Genomic DNA, 6,397 nt, shown 5'->3' with positions numbered 1-6,397 from the left:
GTTTCGCGCATCATACGAAAGCGTAAAATCTTACGCTTATTGCTGGCGATGATAGCCGGCAGCAGTCGGCAGCAAAAAGGAGTATTTCTCCTTGTTGTCGATTTCTGGCATATGGAGCCAGAATATTGGCCAGGAACAACGAAAGGTGAGTTCAATCTGGCCAGAAGAAAGAAGAGAATCTGTATATGAGGTAGGTTGGTGTGTGACACCAATCTAAGTTTTTAAAAGGTAAACTGAATATTCGGGAGGGTAACTTACTTGCAAATTGCGAGTTCTGATATTTTAAATTATTGCTTATTTAAAACATACAAAAAAAAAACAACAAATAGGGCTAATGAGAGTCAGCATAAATAATCAAGCGCAAATTTTATAAATTAAAAAAATGTACAAAACTTGCGCTTAATTATCACGTTGACTTTCATTAGCCCTATTATTTGTTAATTCTTTTTTTGTGTTTTAAAGATTGAAAGCCTGTTTTAATTATTACTGTTTATTACTTATTTATTATTAGTACAAAAAGGATTGATTTGCTGTTGCAGCAAATTAGATGGTAAAATATGGCATAGCATTTTTAATTGATTGCAGCAGTCAATTTTTGACTGTGTCAACCTATCAAAATCCTATACTGACATTGCGGATAGGATAACGCAATCAAAAATTGACTGCTGCAATCAAAAATTGCTGTTATAGCCAATTAAAAATGCTATGCCATATTTTATCATCTAATTTGCTGCAGCAGTCAATCTTTTTTTTTTTCAGTGTATGATCGCGATTAGTATAATCGCGATTCATGTCTCGCTGAATTTATCAGCGATATATGCAATAGGACATGGCTGCATTTAGCGGAAAAAGCAGCTTTGCAACTAAATTTGTAAAATTCTTCAACATGATTGGTTTATACATTTAAATCCATAAGGAATCAAAGCAAGAACCAATCGTATTAAAAAATTTTACGACAATTGAAAAGTTACTTTCTCTGATGAAAGCAACCATTAATGTATTATATTCGCGATTGTTGCACATTTATGAAGTAGGTAGGAATGTAGGTAGGAATACATAGGTAGGGAGACATAGGTATACCCAAATAAATGAAAATACGGGTAGGTAGGACGATTAATATGAACAGGTAGGAATAAATACAATATATGTATGTACTTGATAATTGGAAAGGAGGAATTAAAAATTGAATAACATTTTTAATTAATTTTAAGTTTTATTTAACTAAGGAAGATTTAACTAAAGAAGATAAGGAGTCAAAAGTAATACGAGTAAGTTGTAATACTTGTATAAAAAAACGCTATAAACGAAATATGCAATTAAGGAAGAGACATAATAATATATTATAAACTGAAATAAATATATTATAAACTTTTATCTCTTCCTTATACTTTTATATTTTGCTTATAACGTTTTTATATAAGTGTTATAACTTACCCATGTTATTTTTGATCTCAGTCTCCTCTATCAGTAACTTGTTCCAATTATCAAATATGAAAATAAAATTAATGAATTTCAAATTTTATTGAATTTTCAGCTACCCTGAAATTAAAAAAAATTATTTTTTTTATAAAATTCTATACGTATAAATTTTGTAATATTTGCGTTAATATTATAATTAATTATATTGTAAATAAATGTATATGTACTTATAATAATATTAGATATGTAATATAAAATTTATGTAAATTATGTCCAAGTAAATGCCATCATGTTTACTTATGTAATTTGTCCAATAATTACTATTAAATTATACATTTGTTAGAATTTATATATCCATATTGAATATCTATTTCATACAGATAGCATTTATCTTATCGTAACGAATCAAATTTATTATTGCTTTATTGTAAATTACTCGAAACGAAACGACGAAACAAAAATTATTTATTAATTCAACGAGTTTGATAGTTATTCAATTAAAAAATTTTTTTGATTTGGATTTTATTTTGAATATCAAAAAGTCATTAATAATTTTGAGTGACTTCTAATTAAAAATTTGATTTTAGAATAATCGTCAATCTTTCGTCTTTCTTTAATATATACAAATTTTAATTTATTAAATAAGTCAGTAAAGATTGGAACTTTGACTGAAGCAATAATTAAATATTCTTATAACTTCTTATTTACTTTTTAATATTTATATTTTTAACATTACAAGTATATATTAATGATAAATTTTTTACGAAAGTCTTATCGCTGTCCCTCGCATCAGATATTGTCAGTGAATGCTGGTTTTTACTGAACGAAAGTTGAAATTTTTTTTCATCATGAAGATTTATTCCTCGTCACTCTCTGTAAAATCTATTTGCAAAGTCTAATTTGGTATCTCGTTGGAGATTCTTGTACAGGATCGGAATTAATTCCGGGTTTTTTCATCTGCAGTTATTACACTGAGAAAAAAATATAGTTAATTTTAATAAATATTTAGTTCAATATTGCCAACTAAACATTTACTTACAGTAAGTAAATATTTGTTCAATAAAAAAATGATTGTTAAATCAAATTAATATTTCTTGTATCAAATAAATATATCTTTATATTTAACAAATATTTAGTTGTAGTATTCAATTAATATATTTATTAAAATGGACTATATTTTTTTTCAGAATAGAAATGATAGTTTTGTCAATGAGTCGATGACAATTATATAACTATATATTTTAAAAACAAAATTAATTCAATGGTATACTTTAGAATACAATTTTCGTCGCTTTCTTTGTTTTATTAAATGTTCTTCCTAATAATAATGTTAGTAATAGTACTATCTTAATAACAATAAGAATTTAATATTATTTAATTAATATGGATATATATATATATAAAATGATTATTTGTTTAAATCCAAATTATTAAATAAATAAATTTAAGTTTTATATAAATAATTTGCTTATTTTTCGATTGCTCTAATAAAATATGGTTACGAATGTATATATTTAATTTTTTGATTGTTATTTTAAAATTATTTTTAGGTATTGGACATCCCGCCAGAATATTATTAATTATTGATTTATATGTACATATACTTTCCTATGATAAAATACATGCAGATATATTAGATTATATTTAAATTTTGATTTTTGTTAATTTAGATAATTTTTTGCTAAAATACTTCATGTTCTTTTATTAATGTTGCCATCATGTGATTACATGAATTTAATAAAAAATGGGTACAAAAAATTCGAAATAAGTCGAATGGATACCTTCATATTAGCGGAATATTAATAATTAAAATTTTGGATAAATACAGAAAAATAATAATTATTAAATTTTGTAATAAATTTTTTAGTATGAAAGCATTCTTTAAAATCTCGATTCTTTATTACCAGATTCGATTTATCTCGAACAGTTGGTACCCGAGAAATTTTTGTACCCATACATATAGAAAAATTACAATAACGCATGTATTTTATTATTATTAAATATATTCCTTCGTAACCATCATTCCAGGAAGGAAAGCATTTTATCCTTTTATTTTTGATAAGAGACGATTTATAGTAATGTGGCAGAACATATCACGAATTTTGATATAATATTATATCAAAAATGCAATAAAAGTAATTGACAAAATTATTATTATCATAAGTGAAAAATTATTATCATAAGTGATCTGATAGAATCGAAATTTATACCCTCCTATAACAAGACTGCTGCGGTGTTTGATGGATTGCTTAACTTTTCTTTGCGGATGGATTTTGTGAATTTTATGTAGAATTAGAATACATCAGTTCGTTTTCCTAGAAGATTGTTTCTTTTTTATATCGGATATTATTAACCTTGTCACAAGGCGAAAAACTTTGATATGATCAAATTATTGGAATAATTATCTTGAACGCAATGAAAAAGCTTTGTCGTAAATATATTTATAAATGACTTTTTATCACGATATTAATAAGTTTTATAATATAATCGCAAATTAATAATTAATAGTAAATATGATTTAATTGTTGTTAGTATTTTATTCCGCGTTTATCAATATTTCATTAAATGGTATAGAAAAGTCTGTGTTATCGTATGTATTTTTTCGATGTTTTCATATAATCCCGCTACTAAATTTTTTTGTTAATTATCCTCCTATAATTTAATTTTTATTATATTTTGAACAGTATTTTTCATTGTATTGTAAATATTATTGTATTATTGAGTGTATATAGAATTACAATAAAAGATAATATTTAAAAAATTAACTTTTTTAATATTATCTTTTATTGTAATCTTTTATACATTTAATAATACAATAATAATTATTTACAATACAATGTACAATAAAAAATATTGTTCATATAACATAATTATGATATATATTGCTAATCATTTTATTTTTATTTCCCGAATCATATAATGTAATATGATTAGCGAAATACAATAAAATGGCATAAAAATAAAAACAACTTTAAAATGTATTTATCTGCAAAAACTACTAAATTTATTAGTAACTTTTTGTCTTATAGTATGCGCCTGTATAAAAATAGAATTACAAAATTATGTTTTTAAATGCAGATTTTCAGCCCATTTTTACTAAACATAATTACTAGTTTAATTATATTCCAAAGTCTCTATAATTATTTATATGAATACACTTTAAACTTTTTTTTACGGTTGTGTAATTACAAAGAAAAGAAAACTGCTGATAAAATCGGCGGATATGGTGGAGGGCCTCTAGCTCGTTGTTAAATTAAATTAATCTTAAATTAACAATATACGATTGGAAAAGTTTAAAGTGTATTCATATAAATAATTATAGAGACTTTGGAATATAATTAAACTAGTAATTATGTTTAGTAAAAACGGGCTGAAAATCTGCGTTTAAAAACATAATTTTGTAATTCTATTTTTATACAGGCGCATACTATAAGACAAAATTTGCTAAATTAACTTGTTTGAATATTCAGTTTCTTAAAATTCAATATCCTTTATTTCTACAATAGGAAATGCGAAATTGAAATTTTCTTTTAGGGATCCGTTAATAAACATTGTATCATTAAAAGATTTATTAAATGAAAACATAAAGATTGTTATTGAGAACCAGAATTCGGATTTTCTTGAAATATACGCGAATTTTGATATGCATGCATTTTATGTACGAGATGTCTTACATATATAAGCAAAAATGTTGTAAAAATGTATAAGCAATTTATATATTTTTTATATTAAAAAGATTTAGATCTATTTTTTATACCACAAAAAAGATTACTTTGTATATTATAATACTTTCTTTTCATTTTGGTATCAAATAGATATTGCAAAAATTAAATTTGTATGTGTAATAGATAAAGATATTCAAATCGAGCAAACCTCAAATTATATATAAAGTACAATTAGTTGTAATTTGCTATAAGAATATAATATATGTAATATATTACAAGTGTTATACTAACTGTTACATGTAACTTGGTATTTGCTGAGAAAAAGAGAACCGCGAGAGAGAGCCTCTGTAGGTTGATTTTATTTTATTCATTAAAATTTTTTTTGTAACTTTAAATTAAATGTAGTTTGCTTACAATTAGAAGAATCCAACTTTATTCAAATTGGTAAAGTAACGCATTGATTGGTTCGCCATGTTTCAGGAATTCCTGTCCTATATTTGAATACCTATATTTATATTTATATTTGTATTACTTTTAAATTTCAACAATATAATTAAAATTAGATATTTAAAGATACTAACAAATATAAATTTTTTACATTACATATCGATTTTGAATCATGAAAATTCTGCTTTTTTGCACGTGATGAATATAACAAAATATAGTTCTTATTGAATATTGTTCATCTCTTGTATCCAGTATGCAATTGGCATTAAGGCCGGTATTCATAATTGGTTCTTATTTTAAATATTGTCCTAAGATGTTAATACGAGTTTCTGAGCGGTTTGATGATATCTTAAGATTGTATTTAAAATTATATATGTATATCTTAAACATAAGATCTGATTATAAATATAGGCAGAGATAAATCTGAGTCTCTATTACAATAATTTGATAGATTTTAGTTTATTTCAGCGATTTTAGCGATTTATTTCCAACAGGAGCACTGCAAAAAAACGGACATTGTCATATTTACATCCACTTCTTCAGAGGGCAGTAGTGCGCAGCGGCATTTTGCGATTACAGGAGAAAGGCCTTCACGTCCTCTTTCATGTTTCTCTCTAATCGCACGAAATTATTATACTGTATATTTGTTTATGTATGAATAAGTCAAAATTATCATATTGAATCCAATGAATCCTGTTCATCTCTTTTTGTTTTAAATTTTATAAATGGTATAATAATAATAATAATAATAATGTGCACTTGATGAATATCAGTATTGATATAGAGAAAGAGTCCAGACTTGTTGATAGAGTCTGTTGAGTTTTTCAATAGTTACAAGCTATGGATAATAGATGTCACTTTCTTAC

This window comes from Atta colombica, unplaced genomic scaffold (genome assembly GCF_001594045.1).
Source record: "Atta colombica isolate Treedump-2 unplaced genomic scaffold, Acol1.0 scaffold217, whole genome shotgun sequence".
Classification (NCBI taxonomy): Eukaryota; Metazoa; Arthropoda; class Insecta; order Hymenoptera; family Formicidae; genus Atta; species Atta colombica.
Note: the sequence above shows the minus strand (reverse complement) of the source record.